General features: G+C 38.8%; 1 long non-coding RNA gene across 1 annotated transcript in view; it reads right to left on the bottom strand.

The window, feature by feature from the left end:
• Positions 1-15,989, bottom strand: part of LOC140146793 (uncharacterized) — a 34,972-nt gene extending 18,983 nt beyond the window's left edge. The window contains exon 1 of the long non-coding RNA XR_011858308.1: positions 15,776-15,989. This is a non-coding gene — a long non-coding RNA (uncharacterized lncRNA). The remainder of the gene's footprint in view (positions 1-15,775) is intronic.
• Positions 15,990-23,537: the final 7,548 nt, after the last annotated feature.

Here is a 23,537-nt window from a genome sequence, read left to right as displayed (position 1 = left end):
TAACAAAGGGACTGAAGTGCTTGGTGGAGGCAGAAATAGACAGCGCCTCAATTTCGCAGGGTAACCATGTTGGCTGTCGATCACGCAATTTAGCACTGAAGAACCCGGCGAGGAAGAGTTTGTCATTGCGGGAAATATACAATGTCGACCTAATGCTATGTTTCTTCACGGATCCATCAGTAATGATCCAAAGCTGATCATTGGGATGGGGAAGTGTGACTGCCCTAGCGGAAGACAGTGCTGCTTGAGCCTTGTGAAAAGCAGTATGCAGACTATCAGACCATGTAAGCTCTTCAGTTGATTGGTGCCCTGCAATAGCATCATCTAATGGGGCTACCAGACTGGCACAATTCTGAATGACACGGGCCAGAACCTTGTATGCACCGATGAAGGACCGCATGCCACCAACTTTGCTTGGAGGCGAGCAGCTGGAAAGTGTGGCGATGCTATGGGGGCTAGCACAAAGGGTTCCATTTGACCAAATCCAACCCAGAATAACTGTCTTTTGGGGGCAAATGACTGTTTTGGAAGCAGAAAGACGTAACCCAGACTTAGACAAAGCTTGCAAAACTTGACGCCAATTCTCAACAAGTTCATCCACAGTATTACCACCACAGTACAAGTCATCAGCGAGTTTTGCTACGACACCTTTCTCTAAGAGGTCACCAAGGACACGACACATCAGTTCCTCAAGGGCTGTTTCAGAACCTGGCATACCCATGGCACACCGTGTATACACACGCACCCACGAAAGGGAGTTGCAACACCACAGTATTTCATGGACTCATGGGATAAAGGGATTTGGTAGAAAGCACTAGTCAAGTCAGTGGCAATCAAATACTTCCATTTGGCAATTGAACGCAATGTTGAGTCCACATTGGGCATTAGAGAGGGTTGTGGCTAATTGCTATATCGACCGACATCAGCAAATGCAGTAACCAGACGAAAGCCTCCATTAGGCTTCTTGACAAGAAAGGACGGGTTAAGGTATTCGACACACACACCGACATCTTCAGGTCTAGCAAAGACGCCTGCTTTTTCAAGCTGATCAAACTTTGATTGCAACTCTTGGAGTTTATCCTGTGCATACAATGGGAGACGACCTTTGCGTTGGGGGGGTTGGACCGGTCCCATATTAACCACAGATTTGAAAGGGCCGACAGCACCATTGTAACCTGGGAAACTGGGGTCAAAAACCTCATCGTACTCATCGAGAAGACTGCGGAAGTTGGATTGCTCACAAGTGCCAAGTATACCATCTGGGTCAAGGGCAACAGCAGCTGAGTAGTTAACCGGTGAACTGGGCTTTGGGACATTGACTGATGCTGCTGCAGCAGTGTGTGATGGCTTAGAAGTTAGTGATGGTGAAAAAACAGTGTGTATCTGGCCAAGATGTTCATGCTTTCTGATGACAAGTGGCACACCAGTATTGTTGGGAATGCGAACCCTGCCTGCAATACTTGTGATTACATCAGGCTTGGGCCAGGCTTGTTTGGGCGGTAGGAACCTACCGAGCGGGGTATCAACACAGGGCTCAATGGCAAAAGTAGCATCTGATTCAACGATGTCTGCAGGGAGATTTACCTCAACGTATGAGCCTGGCCATATGGTAGTGTTTTGAGAAGGTCCACGAAGTATATGGGCACTGACGAACAGTGTGCTGGGATTTGGGGCTCTTGTTGGCGCCATAAGTGATAATTGTACCATCTGTCAAGATGATTTGGTTCTTAGCCGGGCGAATTGCGACATCATTGCATTTCATGAAGGGAATACCTGCAAGGATTTCTTCGTCAAGGTCTCTAACAACTAGACCTTTAAAGACAAAGGAGTGTCTGTCACGAGTAAAGGTGAGGGTGGTTTCCCCAACTACCTTAAGAGGGGATGACCCATCAGCTTGACGGGCAGACTGCGAACTCTGATGAATGGGGCATCCTAATCGTTGGACAGTGTTTTCGCGAATGAGATTACCAGTGGATCCACTGTCAATGGTGATCGCGGACCGCATGGTGCTTGTGGAATGCATCTACATAAGGAGACTGATCAACATGAATTCGCAGCGCTGTCTGAACATTGGGCTGCGCACTAAGGTCAGATTGGTCAACAAAGGCGCATGCTAAATCTGAGTCGCTGTCACAATCATCAAGGATGTTAAGCTGACGAGCGCGGGCCAGGTATTTTCTGTCCTTTTCAGGGAGGTATGAGCACTCGCTTAAGAAATGCGCATGGTCATGCCGACCAGCTTGCTCACACAGAGGGCAGGATTTACCAAATGATTTCTTAGCTTTCAATTTAGGCATCGGTCTACGCCGACTACTAGTGCGCATGCTGCGAGCAGCATCGTTTGAGCTCAGCTCATCCAGGAGCCAATCCAGAGCTTGAGAAATTTCGGCTTTGATAGAAGCCAAGGTGCGGGATCTTAGCTCTGTACCGTCAGCTGCTTTACTAATCGGGGCAGATCAGGGTTTATAAGACGCAACCACGTTAACACTACAAAGTTTTCGAGTGTAGGCGTAATCTCCTCATCTTCATCGATGACTTGGTCATGGTGACTGATGTCGCCTCCTTCACGCATGAGGTTGTCTTCGGTGAATGCTACTAGACGCTGGTACAAGTCCTCTGGCCGTTCATCAGGGCCAAGGGTAATATTCAGTGTTGTGAGTCGGTAAATTACCGGTTAATTTACATGGTAAATTACCGGTAATTTACCGCCATCTTAATTTACCGTGGTAAAATAGGGTAAAATAAGTAAATTAAGTAAAATATGAAATAAAAGGATTTTTTTTAATTAAAACTTCAAAGAATATTGTTTTTTGTTTGTTTTTTTAGTAGATGCCAATTTTGTTTGCAATATTTGCACAAGTTACTTGAAATAATGATTTTGTAGACCCCCTACTACCTATAACTGCCCATATAGGTACCACTAGACTGCGAACTCAGTCCTCAATGATAGTCAGTCACTTATCTTTTGGTCGTTATATGACTATCATTTGAGGACTGAGTTCTTACCAGCCATTGTCAGTAAGAATGGGACCGAAATGGGACTTTGTGATTCAAGTGCGTCATGGATTTTCTTTAAAAAAATAAGATGCTACATCATCAGTCCAAGAAACTACCCCCAAAATTTTAGCTTCCTCGCTCATTTCGTTTGTCTGATAAAAATTATTGAAATTTTGGCCCCATAAACATCGTTAAATGGTTTACCAATTAGTAGCCACTAGAAAATTGTGCGCCAACGTTGGCCCAGTGAAAAGAAAACAGTTTTTGAATCCTTCTATGGGTATCATTACAATGATGCAAAAAAATTCTTGGGTTACCATTGGCGCATCGTAATAATCAAGTTTAAAATATTAGTGAAAAGCGCCCTCGTGCTGTTTTCTGTGGCTTTAAACTCATTGCGCCATTAAGCACCCACGAAAAAAGCAAGTTGAAATGCATAAACTAATTATTTAGAATCAAATGCAAATGCAAAATTGATGGGTGCTTGTTGGCTCAAGAAGAAAATGGAGGTCAAAGGTCAAATTTTCAAATTTTGAGCCATTTTCACGCCTCATTAATTTTATGCGCCAAGGTCGAAGAACAGAAAAATTTGTGTTCAGTGGTAAACAAACTGTAACTCTACTAAAAGAAGCAGTAAAAAGCTTGGGTCCTGTTGGTTTAGTATTTGTTATGATTTTCTAAATATCATCTTAAAGCAAGTAAACAGTAAATAATATGCCATGCCGTACTATGTGCGAACTTTAAGTATCCTCCACTAGATATGCCAACAAGTACCCATGGTGTTTTAACTTCAGTTAGTTTATTCAAGTGCTGTTGCTTGCATTTCTGTGGAAATAAGTGTGGGCTCATGTTGGCGCAAGGATATTTTAAGAGTCAAAGGTCAATTCAAAATCACAAAATGCTACTTTTATGTTAGTTTGTGCGACCAATATGCAATCTTCGAGTGTCCATTTCTTGATGCGCCAACAAGTACCCATGGTGTTATAACTTCATTTAATTTATCCAAGTGCTATTACTTGTGTATAGGAATATGTTTGGGCTCATGTTGGCGCAATGATATTTTGAGGGTCAAAGGTCAATACAAAAAACTCAAAATATGACAAAGTGCATTTTGAGTGTTGGTAATTTCAATGCCAACAAGATTCCATAATTTTTTCACTACCAATGCCAACTCGATTTATTCAATTTCTTCATAAAAAGCCTTGAAGTTGGGATAATATTGGCATTATATGAATATTTAAAGAGCCCAATATTACAAGTATGAGACCAACTTCTGCATTTTTATTTAAAATGCAGAAGTTGTGCAAGCTTACATTGTACATGTAATGTATAATATTAAGTGAAGAACAATATTGCATTTTGACTGCAATGAATCAATATACTTATAGGCTACTTATAACATGTGCAGGCTTATAATATTTTGGAGAACATTTTTGTAAACCATGAAAACTTAAAATGTGTACCTTCCACTTGGTTTGTTGTGGATTGTCAAATGATCTGAAAATGCAGGGTAAGTTTTGATTTATACACATTCTGCATTCAACAGTATTAAAGTGTTATTCTTAAATAGCACTGTGCCATGAGCATCCATAAGACATAACAAGCAAATATACACTCCATTTGAGGTAGATATTGGGACAATGTTTGCACATTTTCAGAGTTGCACAAACTCGCAAAAGAGTTGCACTTTGTGCTTTAGGATTGACCTTTGACCCTTATAATATCCTTGCGCCAACATGAACCCAAACAAATTTCTACATAAATGCAAGTAACAGCACTTAGATAAACTTATTGAAGTAAAAACATTATGGGTACTTTTTGGCACATCTAGTAGTGGACACTTGAAGATTGCGTATTAGTTGCAGGAACTATCAAAAAGTAGCATTTTATGGTTTTGGATTAACCTTTGACCTTAAAAATATCCTTGGGCCAACATGAACCCATATTAATTTCTACATAAATGCAAGTAACAGCACTTAGATGAACTGATTGAAGTAAAAACATTATGGGTACTTTTTGGCACATCTAGTAGTGGATGCTTGAAGATTGCATATTGGTTGCATGAACTATATAAAATAGCACTTTATGGTTTTGGATTAACCTTTGACCCCTAATATATCCTTGCGCCAACATGTGCCCAAACTAATTTCTACATAAATGCAATAACAACACTTAAATATGGTGGATGAAGTAAAAACACCATGGGTATCTGTTGGCACGTCCTGTTGTGGATGCTTGAAGATTGATGAAACCCTATTTGGCCTATTATATGCTATTTACTAGGCTTTAGGATGATATTTAGAAAATCATTAAAAATAGTGAACCAACAGGACCCAAGCTTGTTTCTGTTTCTTTTATTAGAGTTATTATTTCTTTACCACTGAACACCACTTTTAATGTTCTTTGACCTTGGCGCACAAAATTAATGAGGCGTGAAAATGGCACAAAATTGGAAAATTTGACCTTTGACCCCAATTTTCTTCTAGCGCCAGCGAGCGCCCATCAATTTCGCATTTGCAATTGCCTCTAGGTAATTAGTTTATCCATTTCAGCTTGCTTTTTATATGGGTGCTTAATGGCGCAACGAGTTTCAAGTCATAGAAATCAACACGAGGGCGCTTTTCACTAATATTTTAAACTAGTTTATTACGATGCGCCAATGGTGACCCAACCATTTTTGTGTGTAATTGTAATGACACCCATAGAAGGATTCAAAAACTGTTTTCTATTTACTGGGTCAACGTTGGCGCACAATTTTGTAGTCGCTGCTAATTGATAACCCATTTAACGATGTTTTTGGGGCCAAATTTTCATTATTTTTTTTCGGACAAACGAAATGAGCGAGGAAGCTAAAACTTTGGAGATAGTTTCTCGGACCAATGTTGCATCATCCTATTTTTTTTAAAGAAAATCCATGACGCACTTGAATCACAAGAGTCTGAATCTTACCGACAGTGGCTGTTACCATACATCTTCCGAGGTGCAGTTTCAGACAATAGCTTGGGATTATTGGGGCAGCTAGGTTATCTTTTGAATTTTTTCATGACCACTGAAGCATAGTGAAGCTAGCTGTCAAGGACACTCAGCGTGAATTGAAAGACCATGTCACTCGCCACAAATGAATGTCAAATGTCACCCGACACCAATTTGGTGTACTTCTGCGCCTCGGAAAATGATGTTTAAGGTTTAGGACTAAGGTGCCCAGTGTCTGCAATAAGTGTGTAGCAGTAGCAAAATGCTACACAATTTTCATCATTTGCATTCACAAGCATTTGCTCCCAAATTTGGTCCTGTACTATATACATAGTGTACAATAGACTAAAATAGCAAGTAGAGAAACTGTCAGTGATTGTGCATTCAGCTGATCAACATGTTCATTTACTGCATTTTAACACTCATTTATGCAAGAAATAAAACAACACCTCATTATGAAAGCACTGAAAGCAGCACCCCCTCCCAAGCCCCCTTCCCCTTGATGGTACTTCCAAATTTTGAGGGGTTGACCATGGCTTGACTATGTCATGAGCTTTCTATATTTTATAAACATTTTTAGGAACTGTACTACGGTACTCAAGGTAAAATTTCCCATATTTTTTGTCACAAATATGAGTGAACTTGCGACTAAAGAATGGCCGTTTTGATTTCACATCATTCTGAAATCTGAATATAAATGCTCTTTGTCTCTGTTTTACCAAAGTATTCCCTGCATATTTTGGATACCACTGTAAAACATCATTCATACGTAAGTTGTGACCAGGTTCATTGCCATCAGTCATGAGATAGGGTCTACAGTGGAAATTTCAATTGAATGAACACAGCCTGACAAATTTTTTTGCTTACAGCTTGCTGTGTTCATTCAATTGAAATTCATAGCATAAATGTTCTACCATGAAAATGAAAACGGAATGTAGTTTTCTCAGATGTTATAGTCCAGGACTCCTGTGCCAAGTGGCTACACAGGCTCTGTGTCCGTATGTTGTTTTTTATGAGAGAAAACATTGAAACACTTGTTAAAAATGTACGTAAATACTGTTTTGTTTTACTTCTTACAACTTAAGCTTTATTTATGAAGCTGATTTTCATCTGGAAAGGTATATTCAACAAAACAGGACTGTGTTCAAGTATCTGTATGTAGCTCTTAATATGAAAAAAATTGAATTTTTATTGTTCAATACAACTCTTTTATAATTTACTTAATTTACTTATTTTACCATTTTTTACCGGTAATTTACCGCCATTTTTAATTTACCGGTAAATTAACAACACTGGTAATATTGTTGAACTCTAGAAAGTGGCCACCTGTTGTTTGGAAGCCAAAATGGAGACGGATGGCTTGCCATATCTTTTTCAGGCTGGTGCAGTTTTTGAGTATTGTATTTCGTGAGATAATTGGACAATAGTTGGCTATTTGTCCAAGCATAAGCTCCAATGCAGCATTTTTCTGGACTGCTGTTTTCCTTTGGGCTTCCTGTATGTCCTCACCGTCGTTAGTGAGACATCGAAGAGGGAAGTTTTTGACTTTTTGCCCCATACCGCTCCTTCAACCAAGTAGGGAGAAAAGCTTGGGTCTAATGACAGTGTATACTGGAGGTTATGTTTCCAGCTTTCAAATGAGTTTATTGTTTAGTTCTTTGTTAGAGGCCATTGCTTGGCGCACGATGTGTTGTGGCCATTGCTGATTGTTTTTACACTCGTGTATGTGAACCAGAATAAAAGCTAATATGCAGCCTTGCAGGCTTAAGCTTACTGTTTTAAGCTTATACTGGTCGCTCACAGTCTTGTGAAAGATCACACATTTAGGGTTCAGGATGACCACCAATTTCGTCAGGAAGGTCAGCTGAGAGACTTCAGAGATGACTGGTTTCGAATCCAAGCTGTCACCACGCCAATAAAAGGATTAGGGATTAATCTAATGTGATAATCACAACCAGGCACATGTAGCTTCCACGAGTGCAGAGACAGAGAGAGAGCCCATGCAGGCTCAGTGCACCTTAAGGGCACACAACTATGAATCAACTGGCGCTCTTGTCCTCTTGTCCAAAAATCACTGGGGACAACCATATTGAGCTATGTACTTATCCTCTGGACAACCACTATTTGGATTATTTGCACTCAAAAACATGACATATATGTATTTTGGGGACAAATAATCAAAATATTTTGAGGACAAGCTGAATTCATGCTTTAGTTGTCCTCGGGACAACCTCCATATTTTTCATATTTCGGACACTGATTGTGGCCTCAAAAGATTATTCTGATGGAATTTCATCAAAATCTGAGAGGGTCACCTGGGAACTTTTAAGAAAATTGGTTCATTTGACATGGACTGACCCAGGGGTATAAACCAGAATCCACCCTCCCCCAGGCACTGAGCAAACTTCAAGGCGAGAGAACTTGATTATATCAGTACCACTGTCCTAGCTGAGTTTCTGTAGCCTTCTCCACTCCACCACGAAAGTTAAAGACCCATTCAGTGATCCCAGCGCATAGCGTAAAACAAATAAAATTGTTTATAAATTGCTTAAAAGTGAAGGACAAGTTATTTAAATTGTCATTTGGTATTTTTGAAATGAAAAATTTGGCAAAAATCGAAGAACACAGCAGTAGGCCCTACTGACGAAGTTGAAGCTCCATTCAAATACATGTAGTTAATTTAGATATAAAATTACAGATTCGTGTAAAATGTCTTATTTTGTCTTAAATACACAGCTTTTGGCTGAACCACTCGCAGGCTATGTTAGCACATCTATGACAATGACAAAGGTACCAAAATCTGAATTTTGATGATTTTTACGATCGTCCGGATGAGCAAATCAATGATTCTCTTTTTAATGATTCAAGCAATTTTAGATGAATTTATTAAATTTCAAAATTTTATGAACATGCCTACTGTGGACAGTACGGCATTTTTATTTGTCAGGACGTCATACGCAAACTAGTCTTTTTAATTTGGTCTTCAATTATATCACATCACAGTATCATGAATATCATGAATTGGCGGGAAATCCAAGCTGATGGACTATGTTAAGTATTGCAGTAGAAGTATGATCACTGCACACTGATGATGTCCCATGCTAGTCCTAAACCTTAAACATCATTTTCCGAGGCGCGGAAGTACACCAAATTGGTGTCGGGTGACCTTTGACATTCTTTTGTGGCGAGTGACATGGTCTTTCAATTCACGCCGAGTGTCCTTGACAGGCTTGACTATGTTTCAGTGGTCATGAAAGAATTCAAAACCAATTGCTGGCCAAATATTTCATTATTTTGAATAAAACACTGATTTTTAACAAACTTTAACATACCAATAAAAAATTGTGGTTTTAAATATATCATAAATCTCTTTCTGTTGATTTTCAGGGATTTTTTTTGCAGTAGGAGCATGTCATATGGTTAATAATGAATTAATAATGAATACCTACTCACTTCTCTGTACCGCACTTTTTGATCTGCTCTGATCTCATGCCGTAAAAAATATTGTGAAGCTTTTGATAATTAATAGTTGTACCATCACCTTCATGTGGTTGTAAACTACATCTCATATGGAAAAGTTTTCCTATGAAAGTCTAAAAATAAATTGTACTCGACTCTAGTGTGCATGCTGTGTGTACAGAGGCGTTCGAGGTCAATGCACAATGCATACATTACCACACAACACACTAAGCAGGGCTGTGCGGAAGAAGGTATGGTTTTTCCTACAGTACTGACGGCACTTTGTAACCAATCAGATTCCTTTTAGAGAGTAGAATCTGGCAAAGTATTTCTAGGAAATACCGTTTAAGCCAAGTCAATCGGACTTTCTATTATCAAGTGAGGGCCGTCTTTAGCACGCTACTTTAATGACACGGGGTGCATGTCAGTGTATTTCGCTGTAAATCGAGTGAGATTTTGGGAATACCTTGCTGTGTAATAGTGCTCCTGTACGACGAGGTCTTTCATCAGATTTCCTTGAAAATCGGGGAAAGTAAAGTTATATACACTTGATAAGAGTGAGCCAAAAAAATTAAAGACTTATTTGCCTTCATAATAATTGCCCATATCAAAAAAATAAGGTAGCGGGTGCCTATACCCGGTGCTGATCCGCAAGGTATCCGATACCTTGTGGATGTCATTTTTAAAGACATCCAATGGCACCCGCTAGCGGATTAGTTTTCGGATGCCTCAAAGTCAGAGTTGGGAGCTACGGGTAGGTATCCGGTGCCTTAACAAGTTATCCAAAAAGGCACCCGCTATAAACTTAGTCAATAAAAGGGAGGCATCCGAAAGGGCACCCGCTAACTTAGTCAAGAAAAAGGAGGCATCCGAAAGGTATCCACTAACTTAGTCAATAAAAGGAGGCATCCAAAAGGTATCCACTAACTTAGTCAATAAAAGGAGGCATCCAAAAGGTATCCACTAAGGTCACATGATCACCAACTGCCATTTCAAATTTGCTGTTGGATTCATGCAACAAGCTGGTCTCTTCACACAAATCATTCATTCTTTATGGAGAATTTTATACTACAGATGACTACAATGACTATATATATGCACATGTAGATGCACAGGTAAATTAAAGATTTGCAGAGTTGCATTTCAAGCAGTAAATGTTATAAGCTTATCAACTGCTTGTACATAATGTGTGCAAAGGCTGCTCAATTTTGCAGTATGCACTTGCAAGTATCCAAAATTAGTTTTCTGTGATAACCTTGCTTCAGTAGCCACTGCAAATTGGATTCATATCATTGGCAATTACTGATACATGTCTAAAAGGTTGGAGATCGGAGGTATAATTGTACAATGCCGCAAAGTATAGCATGTGGTGTACCGGGGGGCACATCAAAAATTTTGGTGGGTATGCTCCCCCGGAATTTTGAGGTGGTGGGTCTTTGGGAGCTGACGGCGTGCCGGTAAAAGGGGTCTGTCGGAGCTGCGAACCGGGCTGTGAACAAGTAAAATGGGGTCTTTTGGAGCTGCGAAAAGTCAAAATCAAGGGTATTTCTTGGCTTTTTGGTTGAAAATCGCTTGAAAAAACAAGAAATATGAGGAATAAGCAATTTTTGGGTCTTTTAGAGCTCAAATTATCAAAATCAAGGGTCTTTCAGAGCTTTATTTTGGTCAAATAATAGGGTCTTTGAAGCTGCGAAACCCAAAAGGGGGGGTCTTTCGGGGAGCATACCCATATGGTCATTTGTGTTGAGGGCCCCCGGGTGGTGTACCTCTGGGCCCGGGTTGGCACTTATAGGAGTCTGAAACCTTTAAAACAAAATTGTCCAGGCCTAATTGGATTTTAGTTTTGCATTTTACTTTGTGTTATCATGTCATTATGTAGGCCTACAATTTATGCTTGGGACTCAAAATCATTTAGTGTTCAGGAATTCATTGTGTTTTACAGATTTTTTGTTAAAGTAAATTCCAATGTACCGTCGTATTACAGTAAAAACTGCACCATGATAATAAAGCTCACATGTTACGCGGTTTGTTGTATCCATGTTATACTCAATCAATGTATTGCCTCATTTACATGAACTTCCACAAGAATGTTGCCTAAGGGGCTGTGCAATAATTATGAGCCCTCAGCCCCTGGGGAGGGTAAAATTGTGGGGGCCAAGAAATTTTTGGCGAGCGAAAGGGGGGGACAAGCAATTTTTGCCATCCGGGAGGGGGGGAAATTTTGGCACACATTCACGGGCACCTTTTAAAGAAAACGCTCTTAAAAGGCTTAGGAAAACAGTACAGAAACGCTTAAATATGCAAATTTTCCTGCTCGCAACATGTATCTAGACCATTTAAGGTTTGTAAATTGGGATCACAAAAATTTGGCATGCACGGGGGCAACTGAATTTTAGTGGACCGAGAGGGGGGCAAGCGATTTTTGGCGAGCCGTTCGGGGCTCATAATTATTGCACAGCCCCTAAATATATGCCGACCAAGTGCGGTTTGTTGAAAACCATTGATGCCAATTGAAATGTGCCAAATGACATCGGGTACTTATCCGGTGGTCTCCAAAAAAGCCATCGGATAGTTATCCGGTGGCGTACACTAACGGTTCTCAAAAGTTTTCCACAAAAGGCACCCGAAAGGCACCGGTACTTATCCCATTGCTATTCACAATACCGTGGAGGCACCCGATAGGCACCCGGTACTTATCCGGTACTTACCAGATGGCTATTCACAATACCATGTAGGCACCCGATAGGCACCCGATACTTATCTGGTACTTACCCGATGGCTATTCACAAGTGACCAGATACCATGGAGGCATCCACTAAAAGGTATCGGGTGCTTACCTGGTATCTACCTAATTTGCATGTCATTTCAGCCGGTGCTTACCCGGTGAGTAGCGGATAGGTATCCGCAAAGTTGTGTTTTTTCGATATGGGTGAAGTTGAAAGAGAAAAAAGACAATTTTCTCCCATTGCTTAACTGTGGGACCCCTTTTATTTGAGCAAAAGAGACTACTTTTCCATATTATGTAAACTACAAACTGTGATTTATCACATGTATACATGGGTATATAGTTACTGTAAAACCAGAAATGTTCGCGTGCATTTTAATTTCGCGAATGATGTTGAGTCGCGAAAATTTTATGCCTCGAATATTTTGCTCAAAGTGACCGCCGTACTATCAATAATAAAAGTTGTTCCAACTTCATGCCTGTTTAAAACACCAGTGCAGTAAGCTCACATGAAGTCCCGGGGGTGCCACTCATATACCATTGCATGTTGTCATCACTGACCAGACACTTTTATTTTTCACCCAAAACACTGACATGCCCAAGGGCTGAAAGGTAACCCTTACCACTGACCAGCAATGAAAAAAGGATACCCAAATCACTGACCACAGCCATGGTGCAAACAAAGGTACCCATATCACTGACCTTACATGTCCCAATGACCCTTTTCACTGACGAAGGTAGAAACTTAAAGCAATATTTACCTAGTGTATTTCCAATCCCTTTACATACAATTTCTGTTATAATAAGAAATAGCCTGGAATATCATCCTTAACACAAAATTGTGGTCATCTAAGCAGTGAAGCTTACCAACTTTAAGCTTATCAATTGGTCATGTGTGTGCCGAATTTTGCACCCTCTGGACTGGTGTGTTTTTGAATGGTACACAACCCGTGGCACACAATCGGAAGTAGAAACCCGGGAGTAGAAAGCAAGAAACATCAGCAAAAGCGATGAAAAACGTGATTGCATTTTCTTAATAAGCGTAGCTATTTACCTTTGATTTCAGTGCTGAATCCGGGCGAATCCATGATCCGCGCTAAGCTCTGAAATCTGAAATATAAAGCACTTTTTTTCCCCGTTTAACTTCGGTTTTGCGCGGGTGACAAACAGCGATGGCAAATGTCACTTCACGATTTCCAAAAGGCATGGTTCCTGTCATATCTGGTTCAGCAGTCAAGCGTATGTCGTAATCCATTCCGATTACACAGTATCTGTACCTTGTACATAATTCGTAGTCTCTAAGCCCGGCTCTACGCACCCCGCTCGGCAGCATGCACAAACCCCGGGCACAAACATCACCGAGTTTTAATCATGGTACAAGACCGGGCACAAGACTAATATATTACACTTACAGACCCGGAAGTAAGAAGTTGTTTACAATCAGGAGCGAAAACAGCGGCTGACGTCAAATGCTGGACTTTGATTTTCATGAACCCAAAACGCCGACATATCTATTGTAAAAAGGTACCCTTTTTCCAGAAAACACCAAAATTGAGACCCTTTTTCGCGTCCCGCGGGGCGGCGTAGCCTATGCTTAAAAAGATACCCTTTTACCGCGAAATTTTGGTCGGTGATGACTTCATTGACGGTTCAACTGGCACCCCCGGGCATGAAGTATTGACATACCTTTGTAAAAACTAAAGTTAGAAGATCAGTTCTGTAATATTGCAATACCTTTGTTTTCTTTGAAAGTTCATCAGTTTGATAAAAAAATAATACCCCATCTTCTTGCGGTGGCATGTTGTGATGCTCCGACCACGACCGTGTCGTGTGGACGTGTGTCATCCACATCTGCCATTTTGTACATACCACACTGCGTCTGTGTGTAGGGGTGTTGAATACATAAGTTTTTTTTCTTTATCACAAATTTTTATAGAGTAAGTATTCAGCTTTAGAAGATCAGTAGACATAAAGGAACCCGATAAATGAAGCATTTAATCATATTTTGAAATCCGTTTTGTCTAGTTTTAGCAAAAAATAATTCCCTATCAGCCACCCCCGCAAGATGAATGGAAAATGCCAAAACTTTTCATTCATAATTATGCTAATCAGAAACAACAAAACAGTAGGATAATGATAGTAAACAAATAAAGTAAATATGTAAGGATGTTTAGTAAATAATATTAAAACATTTTCAAGACACAGATTAATTGATAATAATTTTTTTTTTTTACTACCGACCGATGTGATGGTTATTTACTTTCAGAAAATGTGAATTTTTATGGCTAAAACCAAGATGGCTGCCAGTCTGCACCTGTTCCGGTGGTGTGGTCTCACGAGGCAAATTTTGCGATTTGGAAAATATTTGAAAACAATTATTGTTGCTCAGAGGTGATACCACTATAACTGCTGCCCCATGGAATATTACTCTAATAGATCTCAGTGGAATTTCGACATGCAGGGTCAGCATTTACAACAGAATTTATCCAAACATGTCTGAAGTAAGCTTAAAAGGCAACATGCACTATAAATGTAGGCCTATGCAATGCTTGAACTTGACAATCGCGAAATTTTCATGCCGCGAATATGGCTTATATGGTTAATTCGCGAAATTTTAAACCCGCGAATATTTCTGGTTTTACAGTATTGGTTTAAACCTGTAACAGATGCAATAATGAAATGGTTTAAAATAATGAATAATGAAAAATGAAATGGTCACCTACACAGTCATGAAAAATTGTGTAATGGGAAACAAGGAATTGACTTTCACATATGGAAAAGTAGGCCTAGTCTCTTTTGCTCAAATAAAAGGGGTCCCACAGTTAAGCAATGGGAGAAAATTGTCTTTTTTCACTTTCAACTTCAATTATTATAAAGGGAAAGTCTTTTATTTTTTGGCTCACTCTTAATTGTCTCATGTATATATTAAACTCTACTTTCCCCGATTTTCAAGGAAATCTGATGAAAGACCTCGTCGTACAGGAGCACAAAACACTGCAAGGTATTCCCAAAATCTCACTCAATTTACTGCGAAATACACTGACATGCACCCTGTGTTATTAAAGTAGCGTGCTATAGACGGCCCTCACTTGATAATATTCAGTCCGATTGACTTGGCTCACACGATATTTCCTAGAAATACTTTGCCAGATTCTACTCTCTAAAAGGAATCTGATTGGTTACAAAATGCAGTCGTACAGTAGGAAAAACCATACCCTCTTCCGTACAGCCCTGCTTAGTGTGCTGTGTGGTAATGTATGCATTGTGCATTGACCTCGAACGCTTCTGTACACACAGCGTGCACACACTGGAGTCGAGTATAATTTATTTAAAGAGACTTTCACAGGAAAACTTTTCCATATGTGGCCTAACCTCTGCCCCAATAATCCCAAGCTATTGTCTGAAACTGCACCTCGGAAGATGTATGGTAAGAACTCAGTCTTCAATCTTCAAAGGTGCTATCCGTATGCAGTCCTCAAATGATAGTCATATAACGAGCAAAAGATAAGTGACCGACTATCATTGAGGACTGAGTTCCGCAGTCTAGTCCCATGCATGGTCCATGCATATCGCATGCATGTGATGTGACAGTCACACCACAGTGAATGATATATCACTCACTTTTTTCGGTTTACCAATCAGCTCCATCCATATGTCTGAGCATTTTCCAACAAACCCGTCTGGCAGCGACGCTTTCGGAACATTCGTGAAAATTTGTAGAGTTGGCATGATGATGTTTTACAGCTTCTTTCAGTCTTTTTTCGGGGCAAAACTAATCCCGGAAACTAATGCAAAAACAATGTAATTGATTTTGTCAACTACGCATGCGTGATTGAATGGGAGGAAAACTTTGATCTAGCAAAAGGACAATTTCCTAGAAAATAAAATATTTTAAACCTTTGTATAATAATTGTTATTTTACAAAACTTGCATTGGAAATATGTATTTGATTCCTTGATTATCATTTGAAAGGTAAAATATCATGGATTAATTACTTAAAATTATAGCAACTTGGATATTTCTCTCCTTTCTAAAAAGTAACTATGCTGTGATTAGGTGGCGACAAGCTGTCAGTAAACAACTTGTCTTTTGGGCGCACACCACTAAATAATTGTCCCATTGAAATACGTGTAAAAACACCAGTTTTATTTGCTCGTTTTGAGGCCTTTTCGGCACATTCTGAGAAATTTAAGGATAACCAGTCGATTGCAAATCGATGAAAGTTTAACATATGTTTCAATGTATGGGTAGTCTTCCGTCTCGTTTTCCCGGTAGGAGCCGCTAAACAGCGCCCTCACTGTTTTTGACATGCTCTCATGACTGTAAACCCGTTTCTGCCCATTTTTTAATACGCGGACCTATTTTTCTCGATAATTATAAAATGCGACTTTTTAGTGATTCAAATTCATGCACAGGCTTTACACTTTTATTTAAGCTATCATTCGCTACTCTTTCTGATTATTAGTCCAAAGAGCAGCCCATTATACCTCAAAAACTTTCTGTATTTTACCGGAACTCAGTAGGGTTGCACAAATGGCGCATTGATTTAGTGGTGTGCTCCCTTCAAGGGTTTCTGATGTTCATAAAATTTAATTCTTTTATCTTTTTCTTGAAATATAAAATGTTTTGAGTAAAACGCTCGAAACAGAATTGTTCTGTGACATTCACTTCAAGAGAAATTCCTTTCAAAGTTACATGGTGGATTCCGAAAATAGGCAAATTTTCAACATTTTGACCATTCATGCTTACTCTTCTATATTTGCATTAAATTCCAATTCTCTAGATAGTTTTTGACCTTCCATCTGATGAAATTCGGTTTTAAATGAGAGTAAATCACGTTTCACAATTGCATGCAGGTCTACTGTTAATGATTTATAACAATCACCCCCCCCCCCCCGCCCATATAAAACCAAGATTTGGCAGCTTTAAACGGCACGCACCGATTTGTCACCTTAAGCCCAAATTGCTTTAAATCCAAGAAATCTTGTTTTCACACAATTTGTGGCAATTTCTTGAACTTTGAAGGCCTCTGGGGAATAATCTTAGCGCAATTTGCATCTAAAACGCATTAAATATATTCACTAACATATAAACTATCTATTTAAATCGAAAAACTGCAATTTAATCAAAAGCCATTTCAATTTTGGCTGAATCTCTGAAAAGCACGGTTTTACTCCTAGGCCCTTCGAAGGGCGCACACCACTAAATAATTGTCCCATTGAAATACGTGTAAAAACACCAGTTTTATTTGCTCGTTTTGAGGCCTTTTCGGCACATTCTGAGAAATTTAAGGATAACCAGTCGATTGCAAATCGATGAAAGTTTAACATATGTTTCAATGTATGGGTAGTCTTCCGTCTCGTTTTCCCGGTAGGAGCCGCTAAACAGCGCCCTCACTGTTTTTGACATGCTCTCATGACTGTAAACCCGTTTCTGCCCATTTTTTAATACGCGGACCTATTTTCTCGATAATTATAAAAATGCGACTTTTTTAGTGATTCAAATTCATGCACAGGCTTTACACTTTTATTTAAGCTATCATTCGCTACTCTTTCTGATTATTAGTCCAAAGAGCAGCCCATTATACCTCAAAAACTTTCTGTATTTTACCGGAACTCAGTAGGGTTGCCCAAATGGCGCATTGATTTAGTGGTGTGCTCTCTTCAAGGGTTTCTGATGTTCATAAAATTTAATTCTTTTATCTTTTTCTTGAAATATAAAATGTTTTGAGTAAAACGCTCGAAACAGAATTGTTCTGTGACATTCACTTCAAGAGAAATTCCCTTTCAAAGTTACATGGTGGATTCCGAAAATAGGCAAATTTTCAACATTTTGACCATTCATGCTTACTCTTCTATATTTGCATTAAATTCCAATTCTCTAGATAGTTTTTGACCTTCCATCTGATGAAATTCGGTTTTAAATGAGAGTAAATCACGTTTCACAATTGCATGCAGGTCTACTGTTAATGATTTATAACAATCACCCCCCCCCCCGCCCATATAAAACCAAGATTTGGCAGCTTTAAACGGCACGCACCGATTTGTCACCTTAAGCCCAAATTGCTTTAAATCCAAGAAATCTTGTTTTCACACAATTTGTGGCAATTTCTTGAACTTTGAAGGCCTCTGGGGAATAATCTTAGCGCAATTTGCATCTAAAACGCATTAAATATATTCACTAACATATAAACTATCTATTTAAATCGAAAAACTGCAATTTAATCAAAAGCCATTTCAATTTTGGCTGAATCTCTGAAAAGCACGGTTTTACTCCTAGGCCCTTCGAAGGGCGCACACCACTAAATAATTGTCCCATTGAAATACGTGTAAAAACACCAGTTTTATTTGCTCGTTTTGAGGCCTTTTCGGCACATTCTGAGAAATTTAAGGATAACCAGTCGATTGCAAATCGATGAAAGTTTAACATATGTTTCAATGTATGGGTAGTCTTCCGTCTCGTTTTCCCGGTAGGAGCCGCTAAACAGCGCCCTCACTGTTTTTGACATGCTCTCATGACTGTAAACCCGTTTCTGCCCATTTTTAATACGCGGACCTATTTTCTCGATAATTATAAAAATGCGACTTTTTAGTGATTCAAATTCATGCACAGGCTTTACACTTTTATTTAAGCTATCATTCGCTACTCTTTCTGATTATTAGTCCAAAGAGCAGCCCATTATACCTCAAAAACTTTCTGTATTTTACCGGAACTCAGTAGGGTTGCACAAATGGCGCATTGATTTAGTGGTGTGCTCCCTTCAAGGGTTTCTGATGTTCATAAAATTTAATTCTTTTATCTTTTTCTTGAAATATAAAATGTTTTGAGTAAAACGCTCGAAACAGAATTGTTCTGTGACATTCACTTCAAGAGAAATTCCCTTTCAAAGTTACATGGTGGATTCCGAAAATAGGCAAATTTTCAACATTTTGACCATTCATGCTTACTCTTCTATATTTGCATTAAATTCCAATTCTCTAGATAGTTTTTGACCTTCCATCTGATGAAATTCGGTTTTAAATGAGAGTAAATCACGTTTCACAATTGCATGCAGGTCTACTGTTAATGATTTATAACAATCACCCCCCCCCCCATATAAAACCAAGATTTGGCAGCTTTAAACGGCACGCACCGATTTGTCACCTTAAGCCCAAATTGCTTTAAATCCAAGAAATCTTGTTTTCACACAATTTGTGGCAATTTCTTGAACTTTGAAGGCCTCTGGGGAATAATCTTAGCGCAATTTGCATCTAAAACGCATTAAATATATTCACTAACATATAAACTATCTATTTAAATCGAAAAAACTGCAATTTAATCAAAAGCCATTTCAATTTTGGCTGAATCTCTGAAAAGCACGGTTTTACTCCTAGGCCTTCGAAGGGCGCACACCACTAAATAATTGTCCCATTGAAATACGTGTAAAAACACCAGTTTTATTTGCTCGTTTTGAGGCCTTTTCGGCACATTCTGAGAAATTTAAGGATAACCAGTCGATTGCAAATCGATGAAAGTTTAACATATGTTTCAATGTATGGGTAGTCTTCCGTCTCGTTTTCCCGGTAGGAGCCGCTAAACAGCGCCCTCACTGTTTTTGACATGCTCTCATGACTGTAAACCCGTTTCTGCCCATTTTTTAATACGCGGACCTATTTTCTCGATAATTATAAAAATGCGACTTTTTAGTGATTCAAATTCATGCACAGGCTTTACACTTTTATTTAAGCTATCATTCGCTACTCTTTCTGATTATTAGTCCAAAGAGCAGCCCATTATACCTCAAAAACTTTCTGTATTTTACCGGAACTCAGTAGGGTTGCACAAATGGCGCATTGATTTAGTGGTGTGCTCCCTTCAAGGGTTTCTGATGTTCATAAAATTTAATTCTTTTATCTTTTTCTTGAAATATAAAATGTTTTGAGTAAAACGCTCGAAACAGAATTGTTCTGTGACATTCACTTCAAGAGAAATTCCCTTTCAAAGTTACATGGTGGATTCCGAAAATAGGCAAATTTTCAACATTTTGACCATTCATGCTTACTCTTCTATATTTGCATTAAATTCCAATTCTCTAGATAGTTTTTGACCTTCCATCTGATGAAATTCGGTTTTAAATGAGAGTAAATCACGTTTCACAATTGCATGCAGGTCTACTGTTAATGATTTATAACAATCACCCCCCCCCCCCCGCCCATATAAAACCAAGATTTGGCAGCTTTAAACGGCACGCACCGATTTGTCACCTTAAGCCCAAATTGCTTTAAATCCAAGAAATCTTGTTTTCACACAATTTGTGGCAATTTCTTGAACTTTGAAGGCCTCTGGGGAATAATCTTAGCGCAATTTGCATCTAAAACGCATTAAATATATTCACTAACATATAAACTATCTATTTAAATCGAAAAAACTGCAATTTAATCAAAAGCCATTTCAATTTTGGCTGAATCTCTGAAAAGCACGGTTTTACTCCTAGGCCCTTCGAAGGGCGCACACCACTAAATAATTGTCCCATTGAAATACGTGTAAAAACACCAGTTTTATTTGCTCGTTTTGAGGCCTTTTCGGCACATTCTGAGAAATTTAAGGATAACCAGTCGATTGCAAATCGATGAAAGTTTAACATATGTTTCAATGTATGGGTAGTCTTCCGTCTCGTTTTCCCGGTAGGAGCCGCTAAACAGCGCCCTCACTGTTTTTGACATGCTCTCATGACTGTAAACCCGTTTCTGCCCATTTTTAATACGCGGACCTATTTTCTCGATAATTATAAAATGCGACTTTTTAGTGATTCAAATTCATGCACAGGCTTTACACTTTTATTTAAGCTATCATTCGCTACTCTTTCTGATTATTAGTCCAAAGAGCAGCCCATTATACCTCAAAACTTTCTGTATTTTACCGGAACTCAGTAGGGTTGCACAAATGGCGCATTGATTTAGTGGTGTCCTCCCTTCAAGGGTTTCTGATGTTCATAAAATTTAATTCTTTTATCTTTTTCTTGAAATATAAAATGTTTTGAGTAAAACGCTCGAAACAGAATTGTTCTGTGACATTCACTTCAAGAGAAATTCCCTTTCAAAGTTACATGGTGGATTCCGAAAATAGGCAAATTTTCAACATTTTGACCATTCATGCTTACTCTTCTATATTTGCATTAAATTCCAATTCTCTAGATAGTTTTTGACCTTCCATCTGATGAAATTCGGTTTTAAATGAGAGTAAATCACGTTTCACAATTGCATGCAGGTCTACTGTTAATGATTTATAACAATCACCCCCCCCCCCCGCCCATATAAAACCAAGATTTGGCAGCTTTAAACGGCACGCACCGATTTGTCACCTTAAGCCCAAATTGCTTTAAATCCAAGAAATCTTGTTTTCACACAATTTGTGGCAATTTCTTGAACTTTGAAGGCCTCTGGGGAATAATCTTAGCGCAATTTGCATCTAAAACGCATTAAATATATTCACTAACATATAAACTATCTATTTAAATCGAAAAAACTGCAATTTAATCAAAAGCCATTTCAATTTTGGCTGAATCTCTGAAAAGCACGGTTTTACTCCTAGGCCCTTCGAAGGGCGCACACCACTAAATAATTGTCCCATTGAAATACGTGTAAAAACACCAGTTTTATTTGCTCGTTTTGAGGCCTTTTCGGCACATTCTGAGAAATTTAAGGATAACCAGTCGATTGCAAATCGATGAAAGTTTAACATATGTTTCAATGTATGGGTAGTCTTCCGTCTCGTTTTCCCGGTAGGAGCCGCTAAACAGCGCCCTCACTGTTTTTGACATGCTCTCATGACTGTAAACCCGTTTCTGCCCATTTTTTAATACGCGGACCTATTTTCTCGATAATTATAAAAATGCGACTTTTTAGTGATTCAAATTCATGCACAGGCTTTACACTTTTATTTAAGCTATCATTCGCTACTCTTTCTGATTATTAGTCCAAAGAGCAGCCCATTATACCTCAAAAACTTTCTGTATTTTACCGGAACTCAGTAGGGTTGCACAAATGGCGCATTGATTTAGTGGTGTGCTCCCTTCAAGGGTTTCTGATGTTCATAAAATTTAATTCTTTTATCTTTTTCTTGAAATATAAAATGTTTTGAGTAAAACGCTCGAAACAGAATTGTTCTGTGACATTCACTTCAAGAGAAATTCCCTTTCAAAGTTACATGGTGGATTCCGAAAATAGGCAAATTTTCAACATTTTGACCATTCATGCTTACTCTTCTATATTTGCATTAAATTCCAATTCTCTAGATAGTTTTTGACCTTCCATCTGATGAAATTCGGTTTTAAATGAGAGTAAATCACGTTTCACAATTGCATGCAGGTCTACTGTTAATGATTTATAACAATCACCCCCCCGCCCATATAAAACCAAGATTTGGCAGCTTTAAACGGCACGCACCGATTTGTCACCTTAAGCCCAAATTGCTTTAAATCCAAGAAATCTTGTTTTCACACAATTTGTGGCAATTTCTTGAACTTTGAAGGCCTCTGGGGAATAATCTTAGCGCAATTTGCATCTAAAACGCATTAAATATATTCACTAACATATAAACTATCTATTTAAATCGAAAAAACTGCAATTTAATCAAAAGCCATTTCAATTTTGGCTGAATCTCTGAAAAGCACGGTTTTACTCCTAGGCCCTTCGAAGGGCGCACACCACTAAATAATTGTCCCATTGAAATACGTGTAAAAACACCAGTTTTATTTGCTCGTTTTGAGGCCTTTTCGGCACATTCTGAGAAATTTAAGGATAACCAGTCGATTGCAAATCGATGAAAGTTTAACATATGTTTCAATGTATGGGTAGTCTTCCGTCTCGTTTTCCCGGTAGGAGCCGCTAAACAGCGCCCTCACTGTTTTTGACATGCTCTCATGACTGTAAACCCGTTTCTGCCCATTTTTAATACGCGGACCTATTTTCTCGATAATTATAAAATGCGACTTTTTAGTGATTCAAATTCATGCACAGGCTTTACACTTTTATTTAAGCTATCATTCGCTACTCTTTCTGATTATTAGTCCAAAGAGCAGCCCATTATACCTCAAAAACTTTCTGTATTTTACCGGAACTCAGTAGGGTTGCACAAATGGCGCATTGATTTAGTGGTGTGCTCCCTTCAAGGGTTTCTGATGTTCATAAAATTTAATTCTTTTATCTTTTTCTTGAAATATAAAATGTTTTGAGTAAAACGCTCGAAACAGAATTGTTCTGTGACATTCACTTCAAGAGAAATTCCCTTTCAAAGTTACATGGTGGATTCCGAAAATAGGCAAATTTTCAACATTTTGACCATTCATGCTTACTCTTCTATATTTGCATTAAATTCCAATTCTCTAGATAGTTTTTGACCTTCC

Source organism: Amphiura filiformis, chromosome 2 (assembly GCF_039555335.1).
Source record: "Amphiura filiformis chromosome 2, Afil_fr2py, whole genome shotgun sequence".
Lineage (NCBI taxonomy): Eukaryota > Metazoa > Echinodermata > Ophiuroidea > Amphilepidida > Amphiuridae > Amphiura > Amphiura filiformis.
This window is presented reverse-complemented; position numbering and strand designations above follow the sequence as displayed.